Consider the following 13,875-nt stretch of genomic DNA (forward strand, 5'->3'; position numbering starts at 1 on the left):
GTATCTGCACCGCTATCTCTATAAATATGGAAATATCTACACCGCCATCTCTATAAACATGGAATTATCTACACCGCTATCTGTATAAACATGGAAATATCTACACCGCTAACTGTATAAACATGGAAATATCTACACCGCGATCTGTATAAACATGGAAATATCTACACCGCGATCTACATATCCAGGAAAATATCTGCACCGCCATCTGTATAAAGATGGAAATATCTACACGGTCATCTCTGTATAGATGGAAATATCAACACCACCATCTGTACAAAAATGGAAATATCTGCACCGCTATCTGTATAAACATGGAAATATCTACACCGCCATCTTTAGAAACATGGATGTATCTACACCGCAATCTGTATAAACATGGAAATATCTACACCACTATCTGTATAAATATGGAAATATCTTCACTGCCATCTGTATAAACATGGAAATATCTACAACGCCATCTGTATAAAGATGGAAATCTCAACACCGCAATCTGTATAAATATGGAAATAACCACACCGCTATCTCTATAGACATGGAAATATCTACACCGCTATCTGTATAAAACTGGAAATATCTACACTGCCATCTGTATAAAGATGGAAATATCTACACCGCGAGCTGTATAAACATGGAAATATCTACACCGCTCTCTGTATAAAACTGGAAATATCTACACTGCCATCTGTATAAAGATGCAAATATCTACACCGCGAGCTGTATAAACATGGAAACATCTACACCGCTATTTGTATAAACAAGGAAATACCTACACCGCCATCTGGTTAAACATGGAAATATATACACAGACATCTGTTTATACATGGAAATATCTACACCGCTATCTGTATAAACATGCTAATAACTACACCGCTATCTGTATAAATGTGAAAATATTTGCACAGCTATCTCTATAAACATGGAAAAATCAACACCGCTATCTCTATGAACATGGAAATATCTACACCGCCATCTCTATAAACATGGAAATATCTACACCGCGATCAGAATAGACATGGAAATATCTACACCGGTATCTGTATAAACATGGAAATATCTACACCACGATATGTATAAACATGGAAATATTTACACCGCTATCTGTATAAACATGGAAATATCTGCACCGCTATCTCTATAAACTTGGAAATATCTACAAAGCCATCTGTATAAACATGGAAATACCTACACAGTCATGTGTAGGTACATGGAAATATCTACACTGCCATCTGTATAAACATGGAAATATCTACACAGCCCACTGTATAAATATGGAAATATCTGCATAGGCATCTGTATAAACATGGAAATATCTGCACCGCTATCTGTATAAACATGGAAATACCAACACCGCTGTCTCTATAAACATGGAAATATGTACACCACTATGTGTATAAACATGGAAATAACTCCACTGCTGTCTGTATAAACATGGAAATATCTACACCGCGATCTGTATAAACATGGAAATATCTACACCGCTATCTGTATAAACATGGAAATATCTACACAGCTATCTCAGCAAACATGGAAATACCTACACCGCCATCTGTATAAACATGGAAATACCTACAAAGTCATCTGTATAAACATGGAAATATCTACACAGCCATCTGTATAAACATGGAAATATCTACACAGCCATCTGTATATACATGGAAATATCTACACGGCTCTCTGTATAAACATGGAAATAACTACACCGCTATTTGTATAAACAAAGAAATGTCTACACCGCCATCTGTTTAAACATGGTAATATATACACTGACATCTGTTTATACATGGAAATATCTACACCGCTATCTGTATAAACATGCTAATACCTACACCGCTATCTGTATAAATGTGGAAATATTTGAACCGCCATCCCTATAAACATGGTAATATCAACACCGCGATCTGTATAAACATGGAAATATCTACACCATGATCTGTGTAAACCTGGAAATATCTACACCGCGATCTGTATAAATATGTAAATATCTACACTGTGATCTGTATAAACATGGAAATATCTCCAATGCCATCTCTATAAACAAGGAAATATCAACACCCCTATCTGTATAAACATGGAAATATCCACACAGCTATCTCTATAAACATGGAGAAATCAACACCGCTATCTCTATGAACATGGAAATATCTACACCGCCATCTCTATAAACATGGAAATATCTACACCACGATCAGTATAAACATGGAAATAACTACACCGCCATCTGTATAAACATGGAAATATCTACACCACGATCTGTATAAACCTGGAAATATTTACACCGCTATCTGTATAAACATGGAAATATCTACACAGCCCTCTGTATAAATATGGAAATATCTGCATAGGCATCTGTATAAACATGGAAATATCTGCACCGCTATCTGTATAAACATGGAAATACCAACAACGCTGTCTCTATAAACATGGAAATATGTACACCGCTATGTGTATAAACATGGAAATAACGCCACTGCTGTCTGTATATACATCGAAATATCTACACCGCAATCTGTATAAACATGGAAATAACTACACCGCTATCTGTATAAACATGGAAATATCTACACAGCTATCTCAACAAACATGGATATAACTACACCGCCATCTGTATAAACATGGAAATACCTACAAAGTCATCTGTATAAACATGGAAATATCTACACAGCCATCTGTATAAACATGGAAATATCTACACAGCCATCTGTATATACATGGAAATATCTACACCGCTATCTGTATAAACATGGAAATAACTACAACGCTATTTGTATAAACAAGGAAATGTCTACACCGCCATCTGTTTAAACATGGAAATATATACACAGACATCTGTTTATACATGGAAATAGCTACACTGCTATCTGTATAAACATGCTAATAACTACATCGCTATCTGTATAAATGTGGAAATATTTGCACCGCTATCCCTATAAAGATGGTAATATCAAAACCGCGATCTGTATAAACATGGAAATATCTACACCATGATCTGTATAAACATGGAAATATCTACACCGTGATCTGTATAAATATGTAAATATCTACACCGTGATCTGTATAAACATGGAAATATCTACACCGCCATCTCTACAAACATGGAAATATATACACCCCTATCTGTATAAACATGGAAATATCCACACAGCTATCTCTATAAACATGGAAAAATCAACACCGCTATCTCTATGAACATGGAAATATCTACACCACCATCTCTATAAACATGGAAATACCTACACCGCGATCAGTATAAACATGGGAATATCTACACCGGTATCTGTATAAACATGGAAATATCTACACCACGATCTGTATAAACATGGAAATATTTACACCGCTATCTGTATAAACATGGAAATATCTGCACTGCTATCTCTATAAACTAGGAAATAACTACAAAGCCATCTGTATAAACATGGAAATACCTACACAGTGATGTGTAGGTACATGGAAATATCTACACTGCCATCTATATAAACATGGAAATATCTACGCAGTCCTCTGTATAAATATGGAAATATCTGCATAGGCATCTCTATAAACATGGAAATATCTGCACCGCTATCAGTATAAACATGGAAATACAAACACCGCTGTCTCTATAAACATGGAAATATGTACAACACTATGTGTATAACCATGGAAATAACTCCACTGCTGTCTGTATAAACATGGAAATATCTACACCACGATCTGTATAAACATGGAAACATCTACACCGCTATCTGTATAAACATGGAAATCTCTACACAGCTATCTCAACAAACATGGAAATACCTACACCGCCATCTGTATAAACATGGAAATACCTACAAAGTCATCTGTATAAACATGGAAATATCTACACAGCCATCTGTATAAACATGGAAATATCTACACAGCCATCTGTATATACATGGAAATAGATACACCGCTATCTGTATAAACATGGAAATAATTACACCGCTATTTGTATAAACAAGGAAATGTCTACACCGCCATCTGTTTAAACATGGAAATATATACACAGACATATGTTTATACATGGAAATATCTACACCGCTATCTGTATAAACATGCTAATAACTACACCGCTATCTGTATAAATGTGGAAATATTTGCACCGCCATCCCTATAAACATGGTAATATCAACACCGCGATCTGTATAAACATGGAAATATCTACACCATGATCTGTATAAACCTGGAAATATCTACACCGCAATCTGTATAAACATGGAAATATCTACACTGTGATCTGTATACACATGGAAATATCTACAATGCCATCTCTATAAACATGGAAATATCTACACCCCTATCTGTATAAACATGGAAATATCCACTCAGCTATCTCTATAAACATGGAGAAATCAACACCGCTATCTCTATGAACATGGAAATATCTACACCGCCATCTCTATAAACATGGAAATATCTACACCGCGATCAGTATAAACATGGGAATATCTACACCGGTATCTGTATAAACATGGAAATATCTACACCACGATCTGTATAAACATGGAAATATTTACACCGCTATCTGTATAAACATGGAAATATCTGCACTGCTATCTCTATAAACTAGGAAATAACTACAAAGCCATCTGTATAAACATGGAAATACCTACACAGTGATGTGTAGTTACATGGAAATACCTACACTGCCATCTGTATAAACATGGAAATATCTACACAGCCCTCTGTATAAATATGGAAATATCTGCATAGGCATCTGTATAAACATGGAAATATCTGCACCGCTATCAGTATAAACATGGAAATACAAACACCGCTGTCTCAATAAACATGGAAATATGTACACCACTATGTGTATAACCATGGAAATAACTCCCCTGCTGTCTGTATAAACATGGAAATATCTACACAGCGATCTGTATAAACATGGAAACATCTACTCCGCTATCTGTATAAACATGGAAATATCTACACAGCTATCTCAACAAACATGGAAATAACTACACCGCCATCTGTATAAACATGGAAATACCTACAAAGTCATCTGTATAAACATGGAAATATCTACACAGCCATCTGTATAACCATGGAAATAACTCCACTGCTGTCTGTATAAACATGGAAATATCTACACCGCGATCTGTATAAACATGGAAACATCTACACCGTTATCTGTATAAACATGGAAATATCTACACCGCTATCCATATAAACATGGAAATATCTACACCGCTATCTGTATAAATATGGAAATATCCACACCGCTATCCCTATAAACATGGAAATGTCTACACCGCTATCTGTATAAACATGGAAATATCTACATGGCTATCTCTATAAACATGGAAATATCTACACCGCAATCTGCATAAACACGGAAAAATCTACACCGCTATCTGCATAGACATGGAAATATCTACATCGTTATCTGTACAAACATGTAAATATCTCCATCGCTATCTCTATGAACATGGAAATATCTCCACCGCTATCTTTATAAACATGGAAATATCTACTCCACTATCTTTATAAACATGGATATATCTACACTGCCATCTGTATAAACATGGTAATAGCCACAGCGCTATCTGTATAAACATGAAAATTTCTACACCACCATCTGAATAAACATACAAATATCTAAACCGCTATCTGTATAAATATGGAAATATCTTCACCGATATCTCTGTAAACATGGAAATATCTACACCGCTACCTGTATATACATGGACGTATTTACACCGCTATCTGTATAAACATGGAAATATCTACACCGCTACCTGCATAAACTTGGAAATATCTACACCACCATCTCTAGAAACATGGAAATATCTCCACCGCTATCTGCATAAACATGGAAATATCTCCTCCACTCTCTGTATAAACATGGAAATAACTATACCACTATCTGTATAAACATGGAAATATCTACACCGCTATCTGTATAAACATGGAAATATCTACACCGCAATCTCTATAAACATGAAAATATCTACAACACTATCTGTGTAAACATGGAAATATCTACACCGCTGTCTGTGTAAACATGGAAATATGTTCACCACAATGTGTGTGAAGATGGAAGTATCTACACCGCAATCTGTGCAAATATTTATATATCTACAACTCTATCTCTGTAAACATGGAAATATCTACACCACTCTGTGTATAAGCATGGAAATATCGACACCGCTATCTGTATAAACATGGAAATATCTACACCACAATCTGTATAAACATGGATATATCTACATCGCTGTCTGTATAAACATGGAAATATCTACACCACTATCTGTATAAACATGGAAATATCTCCTCCGTTATCTGTTTAAATATGGAAATATCTACACTGCTATCTCTATAAACATCGAAATGTCTACACCGCTCTCTGTATAGGCATGAAAATATCTACACCGCCATCTGAATAAACATACAATTATCTACACCGCTATCTCTATAAATATGGAAGTATCAACACCGCTAACTCTGTAAATACGGAAATATCTACACCGCTACCTGTATAAACATGGAAATATGTACACCACTATCTCTATAAACATGGAAATATCTACACCGCTATCTGCATATACTTGAAAATATCTACAACACCATCTCTATAAACATCGAAATATCTACACCGCCATCTCTATAAACCTGGAAATACTTACAAAGTTATTGGTATAAACATGGAAATATCTACACCGCCATCTGTATAAACATGGAAATATCTGCACCGCCATGTGTATATACATGGAAATATCTACACCGCTATCTATATACACATGGAAATAACTACAACGCTATCTGTGCAAACATGGAAATATCTACACCACCATCTACATATCCATGGAAATATCTGTGTCGCCATCTGTATAAACATGGAAATATCTACACGGTCATCTGTGTATAGATGGAAATATAAACAATGCCATCTGTACAAACATGGAAATATCTGCACCGCTATCAGTATAAACATGGAAATATCTACACCGCGTTCTGTATAAACTTGGAAATATCTAAACCGCTATCTGTATAAACATGGAAATATCTACACCGCTATCTGTATAAACATGGAAATATCTACACCGTGATCTGTGTAAACATGGAAATATTTACACCGCTATCTGTATAAACTTTGTAATTTCTACACCGTTATCTGTATAAATGTGGAAATATCTACACTGCTATCTCTATAAACACGGAAATATCTACACTGCCATCTGTATATACATGGAAATACCCATACAGTCATCTGTGTAAACATGGAAATATCTACACCACCATCTGTATAAACATGGAAATATCTACAAGGCCATCTGTATACACATGGAAATATCTACACTGCAATCTGTGTATAGGTGGAAACAACACCACCATCTGTAGAAACTTGGAAATATCTACACTGCTATCTCTATAAACATGGAAATATCTACACTGCCATTTGTAGAAAGATGGAAATATCTACACCGCTATTTGTATAAACGTGGAAATATCTACAACGGTATCTGTATAAACATGGAAATATCTACACCACGATCTGTACAAACATGGAAATATATACACCTCTATCTGTATAAACATGCAAATATCTGCACCGCTATCTCTATAGACATGGAAATATCCACAAAGCCATCTGTATACACATGGAAATACCTACACAGTCATGTGTAGGAACATTGAAATATCTACACTGCCATCTGTAAAAACATGGTAATATCTACACAGTCATCTGAATAAACATGGAAATATCTACACCACCATCTGTATAAACATGGAAATACCTACAATACCATCTGTATACACACGGAAATATCTACACAGACATCTGTATAAATATGGAAATATGTACCCCGCCATCTGTATAAACATGGAAATATCTACACTGCCATCTGTAGAAAGATGGAAATAGCTACACCGCTATCTCTATATATATGGAAATATCTACATCGCCATGTCTATAAACATGGAAATATCTACACTGCCATCTCCATAAAGATGGAAGTATCTACTCCGCCATTTGTATAAACACGGAAATATCTACACCACCATCTGTGAAAACATGAAAATATCTACACAGCTATGTGAATAAACTTGGAAATATCTACACCGCCATCTGCATGTCCATGGAAATATCTACGCTGCCATCTGCATAAACATGGAAATATCTACACGGCCATCTGTGTATAGATGGAAATATCAACACCGCCATCTGTACAAACATGGAAATATCTACACCGCTATCTCTATAAACATGGAAATATCTGCAATGCCATCTGTAAAAACATGGAAATACCTATACAGTCATCTGTATAAACATGGAAATATCTACAATGCCGTCTGTATACACATGTAAATATCTACACAGCTACCAGTATAAACATGTACATATCTACACTGCTATCTCTATAAACATGGAAATATCTACACCACCATCTCTATAAACATGAAAATATCTACACTTCCATCTCCATAAACATGGAACTAACTACTCCGCCATCTGTATAAACATGGAAAAATCTACACCGCCATCAGTGTGAATAAGGAAATATCTACAATGCCATCTGTATAAAGATATAAATATCTGCACCGCTATCGGTATAAACATGGAAATATCTACAACACCATCTATATAAACATGGAAAATCTACACCGCTATGTCTATAAACATGGAAATATCTACACCGCCATCTGTATAAACATGGAAATATCTACAATGCCATCTGTAGAAAGATGGAAATATCTACACCGCAATCTGTGTAAACATGGAAATATCTACACCGTTATCTGTAAAAACATGGAAATATCTACACCGCTATCTGTATAAACATGGAAATATCTACACCGCGATCTGTACAAACATGGAAATATCTCCACCACTATCTCTATAAACATGGACATTTCTACACCGCTATCTCTATTAACATGGAATTATCTACACCGCTACCTGCATAAACTTCGAAATATCTACACCACCATCTCTAGAAACATGGAAATCTCTCCACCGCTATCTGTATAATCATGGAAATATCTCCACCACTCTCTGTATAAACATGGAAATATCTACACCGCTATCTGTATAAACATGGAAATATCTACACCGCTATCTGTATAAACATGGAAATATCTACACTGCTATCTGTATACACGTGCAAATATCTACAGCGCTATCGGTATAAACATGAAAATATCTCCACTGCTATCTGTATAAACATGGAAATATCTACACCGCTATCTTTTAAAACATGGAAGTATCTACACTGCAATCTCTATAAACATGGAAATACCTACAACACTATCTGTGAAAACATGGAAATATCTACACAGCTGTCTGTGTAAACATGGAAATATGTACACCGCAATCTGTGTGAGGATGGAAATACCTACACCGCAATCTGTGCAAATATGGAAATATCTACACTTGTATCTCTGTAAACATGGAAATACCTACACCACTATCTGTATGAACATGGAAATATCTACACCGCTATCTGTAGAAACATGTAAATATCCACACCACAATCTGTATAAACATGGAAATATCTACACCACTATCTGTATAAACATGGAAATATCTACTCCGCTATCTGTATAAATATGGAAATACCTACACCGCTATCTCTATAAACATGGAAATGTCTACACCGCGTTCTGTAAAAACATGAAAATATCTAAATATCTACACCGCTATCTCTATAAACATGGAAATGTCTACACCGCATTCTGTATAAACATGAAAATATCTACACTGCCATCTGTATAAACATGAAAATAACTACAATGCAATCTCTATAAACATGGAAATATCTACACTGCCATCTGTATATACATGGAAATAGCTACACAGTCATCTGTATAAACATGGAATCATCTACACCACTATCTATATAAACGTGGAAATATTTACACTGCCATCTGTATAAACATGGAAATATCTACACAGCCATCTCTATAAACACGGAAATATCTACAACGCTACCTCTATAAACATGGATATAGCCAAACCTCTATCTGCATAAACATGGAAATATCTACAAAGTCATCTGTATAAAGATGGAAATACCTACACCGTTATTTGTGTAAACATGGAAATATATACACCGCTATCTGTATAAAGGTGGAAATATCTACACCGCAATCTGTGGAAATATGGAAATATATACACATCTATTTCTGTAAATATGGAAATATCTACTCTGCTATCTATATAAACATGGAAATATCTGCACCGCTGTCTGTATAAACATGGAAATATCTGCACCACTATCTGTATAAACATGGATATATCTACACCCCTATCTGTATAAACATGGAAACATCTACACTGCTATCTGTATAAACATGGAAATATCTACACCGCCCTCTGTATAAATATGGAAATATCTACACTGCTATCTCTATAAACATGGAAATGTCTACACCGTTATCTGTATAAACATGGAAATATCTACATGGCTATTTCTATAAATATGGAAATATCTTCACCGCCATCTGTATAAACATGGAAATACCTACACAGTCATCTGTTTAAACATAGAAATATCCACACCACTATCTGTATAAACACGGAAATATCTACACTGCCATCTGTATAAATATGGAAATATCTACACAGCCATCTCTATAAACATGGAAATATCTACATCGCTGTCTGAATAAAGATGGAAATAGCTAAACCGCTATCTGTATAAACCTGGAAATATCTACAACGACATCTGTAAAAATATAGAAATATCTACACAGTCATCTGTAGAAACATGGAAATATCTACACCGCCATCTGTATACACATGGAAATATCTCCACCGCTATCTGTATAAACATGGAAATATCTACACCGCTATCTGTATTAACATGGAAATATCTACACCGCTATTTGTATAGACATGGAAATATCTACACCGCAATCTGTATAAACATGGAAATATCTACACCGCTATCTGTATAAACATGGAAATATCTACACTGCCATCTGTATAAATATCTAAATAGCCACACCGCTATCTGTATAAATATGGAAATATCTACACCACCATCTGAATAAGCATGGAAATATCTACACGGCTATCTGTATAAATATGGAAATATCTACACCGCTACCTCTATAAACATGGAAATATCTGCACAGCTATCTGTAAACATTGATATATCTACACCGCTATCTCTATAAACATGGAAATATCTACATCGCCATATATATAAACATGGAAACACCTACAAAGTCATCTGTATAAACATGGAAATACCTACACAGCTGTCTCTATAAACATGGACATATATACACCGCTATGTGTATAAACATGGAAATATCTCCACTGCTGTCTGTATAAACATGGAAATATCTCCACCGTTATCTGTATAAACATGGAAATATCTACAGCGCCATCTCTATAAACATTGAAATATCTTCACTGCCATCTGTAAAAACATGGAAATATCTACACAGTCATCTGAATAAACATGGAAATATCTACACCACCATCTGTATAAACATGGAAATAGCTACAATACCATCTGTATACACATGGAAATATCTACACAGACATCTGTATAAATATGGAAATATCTACACCACCCTCTGTATAAACATGGAAATATCTACACTGCCATCTGTAGAAAGATGGAAATATCTACACCGCTATCTCTATAAATATGGAAATATCTACACCGCCATCTCTATAAACATGAAAATATCTACACTGCCATCTCCATAAAGATGGAAGTATCTACTCCGCCATGTGTATAAACACGGAAATATCTACACCACCATCTCTGTAAACATGTAAATATCTACACCGCTATCTGTATAAACATGGAAATAACTATACCGCCATCTGCATGTCCATGGATATATCTACGCCGCCATCTGTATAAACATGGAAATATCTGCACGGCCATCTGTATATAGATGGAAATATCAACACCGCCATCTGTGCAAACATGGAAATATCTCCACCGCTATCTGTATAAACATGGAAATATCTGCACTGCCATCTGTAAAAACATGGAAATACCTATACAGTCATCTGTATAAACATGGAAATGTCTACAATGCCATCTGTATACACATGGAAATATCTACACAGCCATCTGTATGAACATGTAAATATCTACACTGCTAACTCTATAAACATAAAAATATCTACAACGCCATCTCTATAAACATGAAAATATCTACACTGCCATCTCCATAAACATGGAACTAACTACTCCGCCACCTTTATAAACATGGAAACATCTACACCGCCATCTGTGTGAATAAGGAAATATCTACAATGCCATCTGTATAACGATATAAATATCTGCACCGCGAGCTGTATAAACATGGAAATATCTACATCGCTATCTGTATAAACGTGGAAATACCAACACCGCTATCGGTATAAACATGGAAATACCTACAACGCCATCTATATAAACATGGAAATATCTACACCGCTATGTCTATAAACATGGAAATATCCACACCGCCATCTGCATATCCATGGAAATATCTACAACGCCATCTGTATAAAGATGGAAATATCTACATGGCAATCTGTGTACAGATGGAAATAACAACACCGCCATCTGTATAAACAGGGAAATATCTACACCGCTATCTGTATAAACATAGAAATACCTACAGTGCAGGCTGTATAAACATGGAAATATCTACACCGGTATCTGTATCAACATGGAAATATCTACACCACGATCTGTATAACCATTTAAATATATACACCGCTATCTGTATAAAGATGGAAATATCTGCACCGCTATCTCTATAAACATGGAAATATCTACAAAGCCATCTGTATAAACATGGAAATGCCTACACCGCTGTCTCTATAAACATGGAAATATATACACCGCTATGTGTATAAACATGGAAATATCTCCACTGCTGTCTGTATAAACATGGAAATATCTCCACCGTTACCTGTATAAACATGGAAATATCTACAGCGCCATCTCTATAAACATTGAAATATCTACACTGCCATCTGTAAAAACATGGAAATATCTACACAGTCATCTGAATAAACATGGAAATATCTACACCACCATCTGTGAAAACATGGAAATAGTTACAATACCATCTGTATACACATGGAAATATCTACACAGACATCTGTATAAATATGGAAATATCTACACCGCCATCTGTATAAACATGGAAATATCTACACTGCCATCTGTAGAAAGATGGAAATATCTACACCGCTATCTCTATAAATATGGAAATATCTACACCGCCATCTCTATAAACATGAAAATATCTACACTGCCATCTCCATAAAGATGGAAGTATCTACTCCGCCATGTGTATAAACACGGAAATATCTACACCACCGTCTGTGTAAACATGGAAATATCTACACCGCTATCTGTATAAAAATGGAAATAACTACACCGCCATCTGCATGTCCATCGAAATATCTACGCCGCCATCTGTATAAACGTGGAAATATCTACAAGGCCATCTGTATATAGATGGAAATATCAACACCGACATCTGTACAAACATGGAAATATCTACACCGCTATCTCTATAAACATGGAAATATACGCACTGCCATCTGTAAAAACATGGAAATATCTATACAGTCATCTGTATAAACATGGAAATATCTACAATGCCATCTGTATACACATGGAAATATCTACACAGCCATCTGTATGAACATGTAAATATCTACACTGCTATCTCTATAAACATGGAAATATCTACACCGCCATCTCTATAAACATGAAAATATCTACACTGCCATCACCATAAACATGGAACTAACTACTCCGCCATCTGTATAAACATGGAAACATCAACACCACCATCTGTGTGAATAAGGAAATATCTACAATGCCATCTGTATAAAGATATAAATATCTGCACCGCGAGCTGTATAAACTTGGAAATATCTACATTGCTATC

Source organism: Pan troglodytes, chromosome 13 (genome assembly GCF_028858775.2).
Source record: "Pan troglodytes isolate AG18354 chromosome 13, NHGRI_mPanTro3-v2.0_pri, whole genome shotgun sequence".
NCBI classification, from domain to species: domain Eukaryota; kingdom Metazoa; phylum Chordata; class Mammalia; order Primates; family Hominidae; genus Pan; species Pan troglodytes.